At 35.8% G+C, this 18,635-nt stretch overlaps 1 protein-coding gene across 8 annotated transcripts in view; it reads right to left on the reverse strand.

Annotated features, from left to right (window-relative positions):
- Window positions 1-18,635, reverse strand: part of DENND4A (DENN domain containing 4A) — a 174,222-nt gene that overhangs the window by 136,418 nt on the left and 19,169 nt on the right. For all 8 annotated transcript variants that reach the window (XM_007479594.3, XM_016427162.2, XM_016427160.2 and 5 more), the window contains exon 2: window positions 6,718-6,790. The gene's annotated coding sequence lies outside the window, so the exon portion shown is untranslated. The remainder of the gene's footprint in view (window positions 1-6,717; window positions 6,791-18,635) is intronic.

Consider the following 18,635-nt stretch of genomic DNA (forward strand, 5'->3'; position numbering starts at 1 on the left):
ATTCAATTGCAACTGCTTTATCCATAGTTAGCAATGATCTCTTAAATGCCAGATCTAATGACCTTTTCTCAGTCTTCATCTTTCTTGACCTCTTTGTAGTATTTGGCATTGTTGACCATCCTCCTCTTGGATACTTTCTATTTTTTTCTTTTTTTGATATATCAAATTTCTCTTTTGATTATCCCAAAAATCTAAATGCTCCATCTCATTTTCCTTTGTTGAATCTTGATGTCAATCCCACTAATAGTAAACACTCCCCAAGGTTCTGTCCTGGGCCCTGTTCTCCCAATACTACCCTTTATCCCCAGTGTTCCTTAATTCTGAACTTGATAGATAGCAAAAAGATGAAAATTTACATATAAAATTAGAATAGAAAAAGATTACTTCTGAAATAATAAATTTCTATTATATACAGCTTGCTTTTTAAAAATATAATAAATTCAACATTAAAAGCTATTATGCTTGTCTTCATTTCATTCTGAATTTCCTTTTGTTCTTGGGCATGCATTAAAAAACCCTTCAATGGCCATCTTTAATTTCCTCTTTTTTTTGCAAGTAAAGTGTGGCAACATTCCAAATAACTCTAAATCCTTCCTACTATGGAAAAAAAGAAAGACAATTTTTATTACAAATAATCCTAATGAAGCAAAACAAATGCTCATATTTGTCAGGTCCAAAAATGTATATGTCCCATTCTGCACCTTGACTCTAGCACCCTCCTGTCACAAAGTATATAGCATGTTTTACTATATAGCTTTGCCATAAGTTCTCCAGGAGTTATGAATAGCTATTGCATTAGTTAGAGTTCTTAGCCTTTCAAAGCTAAGTTTTCTTTATATTGTTAGTATATAAATTGTTTTTCTGGTTCTGCTTACTTCACTCAGCATCAGTTCATATGAGTGTTCCTAGGTTTCTTTGAAACCATCCTTTTCAACATTTCTTATAGAACAATAAGATTCTATTACATGTATATACATGATCTGTTCAGCCACTTTACAATTAATGGACTTCACCTATTTTTAGTTCTTTGCAATCAAAAAAGTTTCTATAGATACTTTTGCACAAGTGGCTCCTTTTCCTTCTTTCTTTCTTTCTTTCTTTCTTTCTTTCTTTCTTTCTTTCTTTCTTTCTTTCTTTCTCTTTCTTTCTTTCTTTCTTTCTTTCTTTCTTTCTTTCTTTCTTTCTTTCTTTCTTTCTTTCTTTCTTTCTTTCTTTCTTTCCTTCCTTCCTTCCTTCCTTCCTTCCTTCCTCTCTATCTTTTTTCAGTCTTTGTCTCTTTTTCTCTGTCTTTCTCTGTTTCTGTCTGTCTGTCTGTCTCTTTTTTTCATCATCTATGCCAATAAGTGAGGGATTGAGATGGAAAGAGAGTTGTTTTAATTTGCATTTCTTTTCTCATATCCTTTAACTGTTTATCTAGTGGAGAATGACTTTAATTCTTATATTTGAACCAGTTCCTTATAGATATTAGATAACAGATCATTATTAGAGAAATTTGTCAGTCAGCTGTAGCAACTCAGTGAACTGTTTTCCTTCTAATTTTCACTCCACTGACTTTTTTGTGTAAAAACTTTTCAATTTTATTCAAGCAAAGCTGTTATCTTTATCTTTTGTGATCTTCTTTATCCCTTGTCAAGACATGAGTTCTTCTCCCTATCCATAGTGTGAAGATTAAATTAACTCCCCCCCACCCCATTGTGAAAATGAAATTAAATCTTTAAAAGGAGTTACAACTTCCTGTGATGGGAGTTCTCTCATTCTTCAGAGTTCTGAGTTCCAGTTGGAGGCTGATGAATCTGCTTACTGTACCTGAAACCTTGGACTTGTTGAGACTGTTCAAATCTCTCCCTTTGGACTGACTTTGGTAAGTGAAATAGCTGACTCCTTTCCTGGATTTTCTGAAGGACTAGCCTCAGGAGAGACCTACCCTCTTGAGAGAGGCTCCCTGCATCCCTAGGTCCTAGGCTCAAAGCTGAGGCCTCTCCAGCTAAGGACTAATTAGCCCTGTCTGGGTTGAGCCCTGGGCTGGAGCAAAATACTTAGTGTGTAGCCTAGATATTTTACCCCATCCTCTCTCTGATTTTCTTACTTTCACTCTTCTATATTTTATAAATTGTTAAAAAAACTCTTTGGAATGAATTAAATTCCTGGCAACCCTATTCTTAAATAATCCAGTTCAACCTTTTATAAAAACCCCTACCCCTTACAATAGTTTCAAAAGGCATTTTGTTCCTTTAATCTCTAATTTGATGATATCTATCATCTATTTTGGAGCTTATGTGGTATATAGTATAAGATTTTAGTTCAAACCTAATTTTTACTGGACTGATTTCCAGTTTTCCCAGTAAATTTTACTAAACAGGAGATAGGTTTACTGAACAGTATGCTTCAATGTTCATTTATTTCTCCATGTCATATACCTATTTATAGTTCACCAACCTCCTCCATTTTTTAACGAGTACCAAATAGTTTTGATATTTATTGCATGGTACTCCCCCACCTACCCACCCAATGATTTCCCTTGAATATTATGACCTTTTGTTCTTTCAGATGAATTATTTATTCTAGCTCTCTGAGATAATATACTTTGGTCGTCTGATCAGGTTGGCATTAAATAAGTAAATTAATTTAGGTAAAACTGTGTAATTAATCAATCTCTGTTTAATAAGTATGTATATGTTTCTGGAGAGTTCTGGGTAGCTGTATTCATATAGTTCCTAAATGTGTCTTGGTTCCTAAATATTTTATTGATTCTTTAGCTATTCTGAATGGAATTTTTCTTTCTGCTGGATTTTGTTGGTTGTATATATAAAGGATGCTGATTTGCTTGTTTATTTTATATTTTGTAACTATGCTAAAGTTATTATTTCAATGAATAAATTTTAGTTGACTGTTTCTCTATGAAAAACTCATGTTATATGCAAAAACCAATTTTGTTTAATTTCTTTCTTGTATTAATCATTGCTATAGGTTATATAGAATTTCTAATACTGTCAAATAATAGTGGTGACAACGGACATCCTTGCTTTGTCCCTAATCTTTCTTTTAACCCATACTTTCCTTCTCAGAATCAGCCCAATGTATTGGGTCCAAGACAGAAGAGTGGTAATGGGGTTTAAGTGACTTGCCCAGGGTCACATAGCTAGGAAATGTCTGAGGCCAGATTTGAACTCAGGACTTTTCATCTCCAGGTCTAGCTCTCTATCCACTGAGTCACCTAGTTACTACTCTTAATCCCTAATTTTATTAGAAGGGCCTCTAGTTTATATCATTACATATAATACTAGCTTCTGGCTATTGACAGATATACATACCAATTAAGAAATGGCTCATTTATCACTATGCTTTTTAGGGATTTTAACAAAAATGAGTGAGGCACTTTGTCAAGTTTTTTTCCCTACAATCATTCTCTCTATAAACTCTTGATTGGTGATCTCATCAGTTCCCATTCAATTATGTATCTATGTCCTTTATGAATTCCATCACAAGCAGCCAAATGAACATTTCAAACTAAATGCCCCATAGGTACCTCAAACATGTGCAAAACAGAATTAATTATGTTCTCTTAAATCTTTCTTCAAATTTGTTTATTACTCTTAATGGCACCTCCATCTTCTGTTCTACAGGTTTATAATCTCACTGTCATCCCATGTTCCTCAATCTCACTTGAGTGGCACAGTTTGAGTCTGGAGTCAGAGACCCTAGTTTGAATCCCAACTAAGCCATTTTTTTGTTGTTTGTTCCTTTTTCAGACATGTTTGACTCTGTGATCCCTTTGGAGTTTTCTTGACAAAGATACTGGTGTGGTTTACCCTTTCCTTCTCCATCTCATCTGGCAGATAAGGAAGCTGAGACAAACAACAATAAGTGACTTACTTAAGGTCACACAATTAGTGAGTGAGAATAGATCTGAACTCAAAAAGAAGAGTGTGCCTGACTGCAGGCCAAGCACTCTATCCACTTTGTCACTTAATTGCTCAACTATGTCACTTACTGGCTATTTTAAGCCTCTTTTCCCTTATCTGTCAAATGAAGATAATAGTGGTGCTTACCTTGAAGACTGTTGTAGGAATCAAATGAGATAATATATTTATAGTGCTTTGGAAATCTTTGTAATAGAGGGGGGAAAGGGATGGAGTCCCCCACCACTGAGTTCAGGATCAGAGTGTGGTAGAGATGAAATGGAGCTAAAGGGTAGAGGATTGTTTTTTCCTCTCCTTCCTCAATAAACCCACACTAGCTATCTTCAGAGTTACTGACTACTTTTCTTCAGAGGCAGGGCTGAAGTAAATCCAGGACTAAACAGCTTCTTCTTCCTTGGGGAGGAAATATAGTTCTCCTCCCCAAAGCTTCTGGTCCCTTCCCCTGCATATTATGAGCAGGCATTAGATCTATAGAACAGCTATTTATTTGAGGAACACACAAAGGGTAAAAAGGGAGATTGAGGGATAAGGTTTTGGGAAAATGGAAAATAGGAAGTCTCTAAAATCTAACAATTGAACCCCTTTCTCCCCAAATCCTGCAGGGTCAGGCTGTGCCTGCCTGACCCTCTGGGGTCAATTGTGAGAGCAGTCTTGACTTCTAACTGTCCTCGTTATAATAGGAAGTTCAAGAGCTATTTTGGAGGGTTGGAGAGGAAATCTTCCTGGGGTGGATAGCTTTAGATCAAAAGTCCTATCCCCTTCTGCTGTCTTCCGCTGGATTCAGGGGGTCTGGATTCCCAGAAGGATGACCAGAGCTCAGAGGTGCTTTCAGAGCAACCTTCCTGAAGGCTTCCCAAAGAGAAGTGAAGTTAACTGCTTGGATCTTCTGAGCTCTTCTCTGTTCTTTCTCTGGAATTCTCTGTTCTTCTTGCCCTACCCCCGCTTGTCTTGTTACTCTGGCAGACTGAGTCTAAATTTCCTCTCTTACATCTTCAAATCTACATAAGTGCTAGCCATTATTACAATTCAAATATCTAATTCAGCTGCCAAATTATATCATTTCTATATTCAAAATATTTCTTTTATACTAAGGGAATTCTCCTCTTTCCTCTCACATAGCCACCACTCTAGCTCAGGATTTTATTACCTTTTTCTGGGACCATTGCATTAGTTTTCTAAGTGGTTACCTTGACTTAGGTCTCTCTTTACTTTATCCTGTCCTCTAGACAACCACACAACTGTCAGAGTGATTTTCCTTCATTTGAGGTCTAACCATGTCATACTTCCTATTGAGTAAAACCTGGTGGCTCCCTATTATCTCTAGGATTATATGTGAAGTTCTTTGTTTAGCATTTAATACTCTTCACAATTAGGTCCCTTCTTGCCTTCCTTGTTTTCTTGTCCTGTACTCCCTTCCACAGATTCTACAATTTCCCCATGCTGGCCTACTTACTGTCACACACAGAGATTACTTCTAGGATCAAATACACCCCTGTCCTGAGCCTGCATCTTTCCGGTCTTCTTATACCTTATACCTATCACATGACTCCACTGACATTGGTCTTCTCATTCTTCTTCAAACAAGACACTCAACCTTTCATCTCTGAGCATTTTCACTGGCTGAACCACATGCATGGAATGATGGATCTCTCCTCAACTCTGCCTCTTAGACTTCCTTTTTTTTCTTCAAGGTTCAACTCAACTGCTACCTTTAACATGAATCCTTTCCTGATTATCTAAATAAGGTTTTTCAAATTATATTTGAATTATGATGGGAATGCTATAGGGTTTAACCTTCCCTGAGGCTATTCCTATTTTAAAGAGGAATTTATTAAACCAAAGAATCTATAACTGGTAAAGTCTGGAGGAAATATTTTTGATTCAAGTCTTCCTTATTATAGAACATCTTCATTTTCAATTAATCTCTAACTGGTGAAGACTAGAGAGATATTTTTTATTTAAGCCTTCCTTGCTATAGGACAGTGTTGGTGAAGGTATTCAAGTTTGTGTGCCCAGACTGCAATTTCAAGCTGCCTATGAGCTCCCAGCCCATTACCACAAAGAGCTGAGGGAGGAAGTGCTTGTTTTGGGCATGCAAAAATGTCCTTGGCGTAGGGAAGAGGGGAAACAGAGCAGCTCCCTGAGCTCTGCATGGATGCCAATACTTCCCCAATGCTGCCATTGGTTATTTGCCCTCTCACTTGTGAAAGATTGTATAACCATGATCTAAGTCAGATTTAGAATTAAATTATATTAAAATTTTTAAACTGGGAAAGATTTAAGAGAATATTTAAGCCCAGGCTTCTTATTGTACAGATGAAAAAACTTGGACATAGAGTAGCAGGCTAAAAAGATAAACAAATAAATTACATTTATAAATTACTTTTATGTTTACAAAGCACTTTCTTCACAATAATTCTGTACAGAGAAAATACAATTTTTATTATCCTTATTCTCCTAACAAGGAAACTTAGATTCAGAAAAGTTAAAGGAATTATTCAAAGTAACCTATTTTTATTTAATGGAAGAGCTAGAATCCAGTACTTCTGATTTCCAATTCAGAGATCCTTTTACTTTTAATGAGTTCTTATAAAATAATTACCTTTGGTCAAACAATATAACCTGATTTTTCATAAATATGATCATCATGAAGTCTGATTAAATATATACTGATCCCCCAAAGTCCCCAAAATTATTTTAAATAAATCAGGAACTAGTTAATTGAAGTTTCATAAATCATTATGACTACAAAAGAGTTACTAGACATATCTGCCATAAAAAATAGGAAAATACTTACAATCATTGAAGGTCTCTGAAGTGGTGCCAGATAGTAACTTCAGAATGCTATAGCCTCCAGACTTTGAAGAAATCTGATTTGAAAAGAATAATAAAGTTTAAATTAAATCTCACCAAGAGTTATTAATTTGTCTAAAGTTTACATATTAGAGACGTTATCAAATTTACAATTACTAAGTTCTTTGTAAATAAATACAAAGAAAATGCATTTTTAGTACTCAAAATTTTGATAATGATATTTTTTTAAAACATTATTTTATTTGGTCATTTTCAAACGTTATTCATTAAAAACAAAGATTACCTTTTTTTTCCTCTCCCCTCCCCCCACCCTTCCCATTGGCGATGCGTGATTCCTCTGGGTGTCACATGCATCCTCAACCCTAGCCCATTTCCATGCTATTGGTTTCCTAGTAGGGTGTTCATTCCGGAGTCTCTCTTCGATCATAGCCCCTCCACCCCTGTAGACAAGCTGTTGTCCTTCCTCCCTGTTTTTACTCCCATCCTTTGTCCTCTGCTTGTAGGTAGTGTTTTTTTTTTCTCTCCTTGATTCCTGCAAGTTGTTCAGGGACACTACATTGCCACTAATGGAGAAGTCCATTACATTCCATTGTACCACAGTGTATCAGTCTCTGTGTACAATGTTCTCCTGGCTCTGCTCCTCTCACTCTGCATCACTTCCTGGAGGTTGTTCCAGCCTCCGTGGAATTCCTCCACTTTATTGTTCCTTTTAGCACAATAGTATTCCATCACCAACATATACCACAATTTGTTCAGCCATTCCCCAACTGAGGGGCATCCCCTCATTTTCCAGTTTTTTTGCCACCACAAAGAGTGCAGCTATGAATATTCTTGTACAAGTCTTTTTACTTATTGTCTCTTTGGGGTACAAACCCAGCAAATGATGATATTTTAAAATGACATTTCTGGGGGCAGCTGGGTGGTTCAGTGGATTGAGAGCTAGGCCTAGAGATGGGAGGTCCTAGATTCAAATCTGGCCTCAAGACACTTCCTAGTTGTGTGACCCTGGGCAAGTCACTTAACCTTCATTGCCTAGCCCTTACCTTTCTGCCTTAGAACCAATTAGAACAAAATATTGGTTCTAAAGCAGAAAGGTAAGGGTCATAAAAATAAATAAATAAATGAAGTAAAATGACATTTCACTGTAAATATGGCTTTAACTAGGAGGACATATTACAGTGGGAAAAAATCATATACTTAAGAGTCAGAAGATCTGTCCTGGCTTTGCCATTAACTCTCATGATTTAATCTTTTTGAGTTCTTTTAACTAACTAGAAAATGGGTGTAATAATACAACCTCAGATTAATTCTTCAGAAGGTTCTTTTTGGAAGAATTCAATCAAATGAAATCTTCTGAAAGTACAGGATCTGTCCATGTCTCTGCCTCCATCCCAACCCTTACTCAATAAAGTACAATGGCTCCAAATCACCTGTAAGATCAAATATAAAATGCTCTGGCTTCTTTTTTTTTTTAAGCCTTTTACAACATGCTCCCTTTCCTACCTTTCCAGTCTTCTTACAATTTATTCCCTTCAACATACTTATATGATCCAACAACAGTCTTCTATTCCACAAACATTTCCCCACTCCCTGTCTTTATGCTGGCTGTCTCATGCCTGGAATACTTTCCCTCTTCATCTCTGTCTCCTAGATTCCTTGGCTTTCTTTAAAGTTCAGCTTGCATCTCACCTTCTACTTCTAGACTGTAGGCCTTTCCTAGTCCTTCCATCCCACTCCATTGTTTATATCTTGTATGTTTTTTGCATGCTGTCTCCCCCATTATTAGAATGAGATCTTTGAGGGCAGGGACCATATTTTTGCCCTCTTGGTATCTCCAGCACTTAAGAAAATGCTGGGCCCATAGCAAGCATTTAATAAGTACTCATTGATTTCACTTTGTATCATAAAGTACTATATAAATGTGTGGTGATATTATTCAAACATTTATATTTTGAAAATGAAAACATTTTTCACATAATGTCTTATATAAAACTCAAGCTTCAAGAAAGGGTCATTTTCACACCTATTAAATATATACTTTAGAAAATCAATTAGTGGAAAAAAGAAAGATGAAAAACAATGACCAGAATAGTAAGAGATTGTGCCACATTCCCACATACTCAAAAAAGAAAAAAAAAATACAGTAAGTATATATACTTCTGATATGTTATAATTTTTACTGTAGGAGGAAGTACATATATTTTAAAAGAGATTTTAAAACAAAAAGTTGGCATAAATAACTAGATTTAACATAACTTCATTAATGGAAGTCAAAGCCTTTTGACATCTATCACTATCTTCATGATACAAATAAATAACAAACGAGGTGGATGTGAATCAATTTATTGGATTAGCATTTCTATTAAAATCCTACTCTCAAATAAGTCATATTTAAAGAATACAAGTCATTCTCCAATTAAAAAATGGTCAAAGGATATGAACAAGCAATTTTCAGATGAAGAAATTAAAGCTATCAATAATCATATGAAAAAATGTTCTAAAGCGCTCTTGATTAGAGAAATGCAAATTAAAACAACTCTGAGGTACCATTTCACACCAATGAGATAGGTCAGTATGACAGTAAAGGAAAGTGAAAAATGTTAAAGAGGATGCAGCAAAGTGGAATACTAATGCACTGTTGGTAAAGTTGTGAACTGATCCAACCATTCTGGAGGGCAATTTGGAACTATGTCCAAAGGGCTATAAAACTGTGCATACCCTTTGATCTTGTAATATCACTACTGGATATGAATCCCAAAGAATTTTAAAAACCGGGTAAGGATCTATTTGTACAAAAATATTTGTAGCAGCCCTTTCTGTGGTGGCAAAGAATTGAAAATTATGGGGATGTCCATCAACTGGGGAATGGCTGAACAAATTGTAGCATATGTTAGTGATTGAATACTATCGTGCTCTAAGAAATACTAAGCAGGATGAGTTCAGAAAAAGCTGGAAAGATCTACATGAACTGATGTAGAACAAAATAAGCAGAATGGGGAAAACACTGTACACAGTAATAGCAATATTATACAATGATCAACTATGAAAGACTTAGCTACTCTTAGCAATACAATGATCTGGGCCAATTCTGAAGCACTTATGACAAAGAATACTATGTTCAAGTCAGATGCAGATCAAAGCACATTATTTTTCATATTAGTTTATTTATTGTTTAATTTGGGGGTTTTGGTTATATATGAGTATTCTCTTACAAGGATGACCAATATGGAAATACATTTTTCATGATAATACATGTATAATCCAGATCTAATTACTTATCATCTCTGAGAGGGAGGAGGAAAGGAAGGTAGGGAGACAATTTGGATCTTATAATTTCAAAAAATGTATATCAAAAATTGTTATTACATGTAATTGAGAAAATAAAATATATTTGAATAAAAAATAAGATAAAATCCTTCTCTCTCATTAATTCTAGTGTTGTGATGCTGAATTCTTGAAGGCAATGCCAACTGAATACAAACTCTAGCAGGTCCTATTAAACAGAAGGCTTAAATGTGTAACAGGATTCAAAATTAAGTTAGCCATCAAGTACTGATTAAGGGCCTATCATTTGTCATGAATTGTGCTACACTCTTGGTATACAAAGAAGAAGAAAAAAATGGCCACTTCCATCAAGGAGCTTACATCTTGTAGGGGAGACAACTGGCACATTTAAATGTATATAGAAAATAAATTCCTATATAATGGAGTGCTAGTTGATCCCATCAGCCTGTTCCCATGGAAGATGCTAGGGAGCAGACGGTATTTTTCCATACTGGGGATACTGGAAAGACAGCTTCCAGGAGAACTGTGAAGATATGTAAAGGAAGTGTCTTAGAGAGACTGGTCCATGTATAGACATGCTGTCACAGTTCCCATTAGCCAGTTAGAAGTCTTTTTCAATTGCATGTGTAGCTGGAACTGTCAGCATCTTCCGAAATACAGAAGTTGGCTCCTGAGGAGCTGGGAAGAAATGTTTGTATGTTTGTTGTTGCTGAAGCCTTTATCATCCCTTTATAAAAGCAATTGATTTAAAGTGGTTTAAATGGAACTGAGGCAATTCATTTCCACAACCAGTAGGAAGCCTGAGTTGATAGTAGAGGAAAAATATCTCTAACTGCTCAGGGTACTGAGAACTCCTAAATATAAGATAATTTGAGAGGAACCTCCCCTCAAAAAAAAAGAGAAAAAAAAGAGAAGATACCATTAAGTGGGGGAAGGATAAGGGAAGACCTCAGTTTCCAGATAAAAATAGCTGATTGAATGGAATCAGATCATACAGTTTTCTATACCAATTATAGCAAAAACCTTAAATTTGTACCAAATAGACTAACAATCAATAAATCCAATGAAAAATTAGAGTAAGAGATTTCTTTCACTCCAGAACTACTGGAAAAGTCAGCCAGATGTATGGAGCATCAAAGAAGCCACTAGCAAAGCCAGTACCAGTATACCAGTAATCTCCCAGTACAGCCAGAAACAGGTATATGATAGAAGGTGTGTCCAAGGCAACAAGAATAGAGATTTTCCCATATAGTGACCCAGGTAGGGTGATAAAATCCACAACTCCTAGAAGCTACCAGGAACAGCACAATAGTTCTCAGAATGAACAACCTCATTTCAGGGCTTCCAAGAAAGGTACCTAGCACTCAGTCCTAAGAAGTCAAAGAAAGCCTTGAAGATCCAATGCTTTGGAACTCAAATATTCAGGGAGGCCTTATGGGAGTAGGATGGGAAGAAGAGAATTAGAGATCAGTACATGAACACAGGTGCCTCAGGGAGGGACTAAGCAGGGCTGATCACTTCATTCTAAAGCACAGAAAAGGACTGAGTCTGGGCCTGGAACAAATTCCTAATTTGAGAAATTTATCTGAAGAATTGGAAGAATCCATATGATGATACATATAGTATTAACATTTTACTAGTAGAAGAAATAAGTATGCCTTTAATAACCTTCAAAGAATCCTTAATATCTTCAAAGGGTACACCAAGATAAACTCAGAATGGATGAATGAATTGAATATAAAGAAGGAAACTATAAGCAAATTAGGTGAAAACAGATTAGTATACGTGTCAGATCTTTGGGAAAGGAAAGACTTTAAAACCAAGCAAGAGCTAGAAAAAAAATCACAAAATGTAAAATCAATAAGTTTGATTATATCAAATTAAAAAGGGTTTATGCACACAAAACCAATGCAACCAAAATTAGAAGGGAAGCAACAAATTGGGAAACAATCTTCATAACAAAAACCTCTGACAAAGGCCTAATTACTCAAATTTATAAAGAGTTAAACCAATTGTAGAAAAAATCAAGCCATTCTCCAATTGATAAATGGGCAAGGACATGAATAGGCAATGTTCAGTTAAAGAAATCAAAACTATTAATAAGCACATGAAAAAGTGTTCTAAATCTCTTATAATCAGAGATGCAAATCAAAACAACTCTGAGGTATCACCTCACCCCTAGCAGATTGGCTAACATGACAGTAAAGGAAAGTAATGAATGCTGGAGGGGATGTGGAAAAGTCTGGATATTAATGCATTGCTGGTGGAGTTGTGAACTGATCCAACCATTTTGGAGGGTAATTTGGAACTATGCCCAAAGGGTGCTAAAAGACTTTCTGCCCTTTGATCCAGCCATAGCCCTGCTGGGTTTGTGCCCCAAAGAGATAATAAGGAAAAAGACATGTACAAAAATATTCATAGCTGTGCTCTTTGTGGTGGCAAAAAATTGGAAAATAGGAGGATGCCCTTCAATTGGGGAATGGCTGAACAAATTGTGGTATATGTTGATGATGGAATACTATTGTGCTTAATGAAAGTGGAGGAATTCCATGGGAACTGGAATGACTTCCAGGAATTGATGCAGAGCGAAAGGAGCAAAACCAGGAGAGCATTGTACACAGAGACTGATACACTGTGGTACAATCGAATTTTCAGGTTCAAATTATCTTTCTCTGTTCAATCCCTTCCCCTCCCATTAAGAAGGCAAGAAATAGGATACTCATAGAATGTGAAGTTGTGAAAAACAATATTTTTGTATTAGCCATAATGAAAAAAGGAAGAAAAATAAAGAAAGTGAAAGAAAATATGCTTCAACCTGCACTCAAGAGTTCATCAGTTCTGTCTCTGGAGGTAGGTAACATTTTTCATCATGAGTCCTATGGGATTATTGTGTTCAGTGCTTTTAATGGCCTCAACATTTTCCCTTAAACAAAGTCAATCTTTTTACCAAAAATTACCAATATTCTTTTGGGGTAGCTAAAGATCTATGAAGTATGGAATGCCAGAAAATACAAAAAATTAAAGTTGAAGAACTCCCATACCCCCTAAGTGAAGGAACATGTTGGCATTACTACGTTGCAGCATATTAACAATAAAAAACTGTGTAAGAAAAGCAGAATAAAAGTAATTGCCCAGGAAATGTATCCATGAAAAATTCAGTGAACTGGTCATGTAGCAAGAGTAAACTATAAATGATTCTGTGTGCAACACTGGCACCCACCCAATATTTTTAAAATCTAGGGAATTGGCTCCTAACCCCACCCATCCCACCTGACACTATGTGGATCCACTGTGAAGGATTTATAAGAGGACACTGATAAGAGTAACATAGGTGCAAAGATTGTGATCTGCATCATCAATGAAATCAGTCAACAGACATTTAGTAAGTGCCTAATATGTGTCAGACACAGCTAGACAATGAGATATTAAGACAAAAATGATCTAAATACCACATGTAAGGAGCATATTATTCAATCAGGAGAGGTAACAAGTACATATAAGTAGATAAACATACACAGAGTAAATACAAGGTATTTAAAGATGAGAACCACTAGCATTTGAGAGTGACATGGTCAGGAAAGGTCTCATGTAGAAGGTGATATCTGAGTTGAGCTTTGAAAGAAATTAGAGATTTTAAAGGTGGAGACAAAGAGTGTTTGAGGAATGGAGGGAAGTCTGTGCAAAGGTAAATATGGGAGAAAGAATGTAATGTGTGAGGGACAGTAAGAAGGTCAGTTGGACAAAATCCAAACATAAATGAATAGAAGTAATGTATGGCAAGGACGATAAACTGGAAAAGTTTATATTTGATCCCGGAAGTAACTGGAGAATTACTGGAGCTTCTTGAGCAGGGGAATATGGTCAAATTAGTGCTTTGGAATATCATTTTGGCTATATGGAAGAAGAAGAATTAGAGTGGGGGAAGATAAGGGAAATCCATAAAGAGGTGACTACAATAGTACAGGCAAGAAGTCAAGGCCTAAACTTTGGTGGAGGCTATGGTTCAGGAAAATGATGGGTATAAGAGACATTGTAGAGGTAGAACTAACAAGACTTGATATATGATTGGTAGATGTGAAATGAAGGAGGAAAATGAATCGTTCATGAAGACTTCTAGAGTGTAAACTTGTGTGACTGAAAGGATGGCAGCACCCTCAACAGAAAAAGGGAAGTTCAGAAAATGGGTAAGGGAAAAGATGAGCTCTAATTTGGAAATCTTGAGTTTGAGATGTCTATTAGGAAATATAGTACAAAAGGTCCAAATAGGAAGTTGGTGATATGGGGCTCAGGAGAGCTGGATCTTGGAGTGAATGACATAGATTATAATCAAAACCACAAAATTAATTATATCACAGGGTATACAATAAGAGAATTCATGGAGGGGGCAGTATATGAATATTGATTCAACAAAGGAAACTGAGGAGTGGTCAGATAACAAGAAGGAGAACTTATATGGAATAGTGCCACAGAAGCTAAAGGAAGAGAAAGATGAAAGGAAAAAGAAGATGGAGTGGTTGACAGAGCCAAAAGCTACAGAAAGTTTAAAGAGAATGAGAACTGGGGAAAGACCACAGGAGAAAGCCAGTTTAATGGAGTTTTATGGAGATCGTAAGTGACTGAAAAGTGAATAGGTGGAGAGGAAACAAAGGCAGTAAATGTAGATGATTCTTTCTAGGAGTTTGGCAGTGAGAGAGAAGGATCAGAATGATAGATGTATATAAGTTTTCAGGCAGTAAGGAAAGATCCATTGGATAAAGAGAGACTGAAAATGAGATTAAATGATCATGGAGGGGAAAATGGAGTGAATTAGGAAGAGATGGGATCAAGAATATAAGTGGTAGCATTGGCCTTGACAAAAGGACCATCTTTCCTTCATCATCATTATCTTCTTCCCTCCTCACCATCATCATAACTAGCACTTAAATATAAACAAATATAAAAACTTAAATAACCAGCCTTAAAGTTTATGTTTTATAAATGTTAATTCTTTTAGTCATCACAACAACCTAAGGAGGAAAGTGCTATTATTATCCCCATTTTTTACTGATGAGGAAACTGAGGAAGACAGAGGTTAAGTGACTTGTCCAGGAAAACACAACTAAGTGTCTGAGGCCAAATTTTCTTCCATATCTTCTTCACTCCAGGTCCAGTGCTCTATTCACTGTGCAAGTCTTCAAAAACTGAAGCAAAGGAGAAGAGACTAAAGGATGATGAAGAGGGGCTTAAGGTAAGAGTAGGGAAGGGAATTTATTGTTGTAGGTGGTAACATTTTCTAAGTAAGAATTAAGTTGGGGGGAGCAATTATAGAAAGTTAAAGAAGATAAAAGACAGAAGAAAGGTCAGAAATTCACTATGTAGGTTATGAGAGATCTATCAAGGAAAAAGCAGAAAGAGACTAATTGAGACTTAGGGGTTAGAGTTAGTTCAGACCTATGATTTTACTATGTAATTTCCAATAATGGTACTCCCTCTAACAATGTAGAGCAGCAGGTATTCTACAAGTTATAGTCTAATAGAGTTGCCTGGGAGACTGACAGGCTTGAAAGGATAAGTGACTCGTCCAGAGTCACACACACAGCATATGTCAGAGGTCCTTATTTTGAGGTTGGCTCAAGTTGCCTCTGTTGAAATTATACAACATGAATTTGTGACAGATCACATTGTTGTGTGACTTCTAGTAGTATTCAGTGGCATATGAGCAGGAAAATAGAAGAAAGATGGTGTTGGTAAACCAAGGTGTTTGGCAAGGAAAGACAGAAAAAGGGAGCAAGGAATTCAAGGGTGTCAGACAATGTATGATTGAAATAGTCAACCATAGTCAAGATGTTAAACAGAAGAAAGTGAAACCAGAGAAGGGGTAATTCAGTAGGATAACAGGGAGAAGTCATAGGATTGGAGATCATTGAGAGGATAAAGAATAGAGAGTTCAGATAAGTCAGGCAGAGGGAAAGAATAAAGGATAGGAGGTAATGGTTAGAAAGAACCATTTTTGAGTTCTGAATCATGGAACCATAAGAGTCATGGATTTTGGCCAAATTAAGAATATTACCATCCCTATACATAGCTGTGATGGTTGGGAATTAAGATGCATGGTAAGCTGAAATGTCAGGATATTTTAGGAAGCAATGCCCCAGAGTAAGAAGGGTAGGAGTTAGGGTAGAAAAGACTGTAAATCAAGTACCAAATTAACAAAAAAAGGAGAATGAACTAGAAGCCAGTAAATCATTACAATAAGGATTTCTGACTAGATAATAAAGACATAAAATGGGAGGATTGAATATAAAAGACACATAAAAACAGAAGGTGATCTCAAGATCTCAAGAAAAGAGAGTTAAATAAATGAAGCACACTGTCCTTGCTATGGCCAAGTCTTCAATCTATAAGTTATGAACCAGAAGTTGGTGATCCCTGCCAGTAAATGGTATGGAGTAGAAATATAAGTCATGGAGTTAAATCTACACCTAGAGCTCTTCTCAGTTCATGTTCCATATTATGATCCATAGTATATCCAAGACCCAGATTTAGACTTCCTGAATCTTTCACCTAATTATTGGCTATAATGGATATCATATATTGGACATCAATTAGTAATTATGTTATATTTCTTACATTAATCCTTTACTTGTTCACAGGTGGCATGGCCAAGGGGACTAAAACTGAACTATGTCTTTCCTAGAATTTCTGGGTTTGTAGAAGTCTATGTACTATTTGGAGCACCTAGACAGAGAAGCTGAAGGTGTTCAGCCATGATATAGTTATTTATAACATAATATATTATTTCCTCATGTATTCTATGCAAAAATAATAAAACATCATATACAATATTGAGGCATTGCAGTCTACTTATATTTAAGGGATTAACTCCATTATGCTAAGGATATGCAATTAAGGCTGAGGGAAAATATATCCAGTTTAGGGAAAAGGTAGAATTTCCAGTAGATGGAAGGTCAGAGCTAGTTCTAATTGAGTAAATGTCACATACATACCACATTTCTTAAGATGAGTAGCAACTACCCAGAAAGAAGTATAAGTCAAAGTAGAAAGTTAACCACTATGAGAATCAAAGAACACATTACTTCCTGAGTACTTCTCAGCAAAGTGAATCACGTAACAACCAGGATGAGCCTAGGACTTTCTAGAGTCAGGTCATTTTTATTAAACAGAATCAGGTTAGTAGCTAATTTAGGTAAAGATGATTAGAGGAAACTTAGGGGAAGTATGGGAATTGGAATGGAAACAAGGATTATTCCTATTCCTCCTGACCCAGTGTTTTGGAAGACAAAGGAGTCTTGAAGGAACAACCAGTAGTTTCTATGTTTGAAAAGACAAGAAATATATGAACAATATAACCAGAAAACAATCCATATGATCATAGACTGTCAGAGCTAGAAGGGCCCATAAACAATTCAGTCAACAATAGTTCAACCAACATTGAATAAATGACTCATATGTGCAGGTCACTGTGCTAGTCCAAACATCTTCCTTGCAGATAAATAAAATGAGGCTCAGAAACAGGTTAAGTAACTTGTCTGGGTCACCTCCAGGATGCTACCTCTCAGTATAATTGTTGTAGGCATTTAAAGGAAAGCTCAGTTGCGGAACAGTTTCTTATTTAGTAGCAAAATTTAAAGTTATAGGTCCCAATGAATAATAGACTCATCTCTTATATGAAAGTGGGAATTTCATATTTCAAGTCATCGTCTCAATTATAGTGATAGCTGCTAAATTGTGTATGATTTTGTGTTTCCTTGATACCTGGGTTATTTATTCCAAGTTGTTGTTTTTTTTACCCTGGAAGATTTTCATTTATAGTTTTCATTTCTGAGTTTCTTTCATGAAACAATTGGTAAATTATTTCTATTTCTGTTTTGCCCTCTGATTCTAAGAGATCTGGACAGTTATCTTTTAAAATTTCTTGAAATATGAATATCATGTTATTTTCCCCCCTTTTCAATCTGTGTTGCAGGTCAGTTGTTTTTGCTATAAAATATCTTACAATTCTAATTTTGAATTTTTTTACTTTGTTTTAAATAACTTATTATTGCCTCATGAAATAGTTGGCTTATTCTTTATCCATTCTAATTTTCAGGGGGAGTTGCTGCTTTGGCCAAGTTCTGTATTTCTTCAGTCACAACTATTAATTCAATTCAATTCATTCATTCATTCATTCATTCACTCACTCATTTATTTGTGATTAATTCAGAATATTTTTCCATGGTTACATGATTCATGTTCTTTCCCTCCCTTCTTTCCTCCCCCCTCCCAGAGCTGACAAGCAATTCCACTGGGTTATCTGTGTATCATTGTTCAAACCCTATTTCTGTATCATTAATATTTGCATCAAACTATTAATTCTTTAAACAATAGCTCTCATTTGTTTCTTTTCCCCCCTCATTCTCACTCCATTAACAAAAAAACTATGTTTAAATTTTTTTTTAGAAATCTTGCTTCATATCTTCCAAGGGGTTTGAGTGTGCCCAACCTGCATTTTTCTCTGTGGAATTACTTGTAAATGTTTTGGAGTCACTCTCTTTTCCTAGACTTTTATCTTGAACATTCCTGCTATTATATTAGCTCATGATGGTGGGATTATTTTTTTATTTACCCATTCTTCCA

Source organism: Monodelphis domestica, chromosome 1 (assembly GCF_027887165.1).
Source record: "Monodelphis domestica isolate mMonDom1 chromosome 1, mMonDom1.pri, whole genome shotgun sequence".
In the NCBI taxonomy this organism is placed as follows: Eukaryota; Metazoa; Chordata; class Mammalia; order Didelphimorphia; family Didelphidae; genus Monodelphis; species Monodelphis domestica.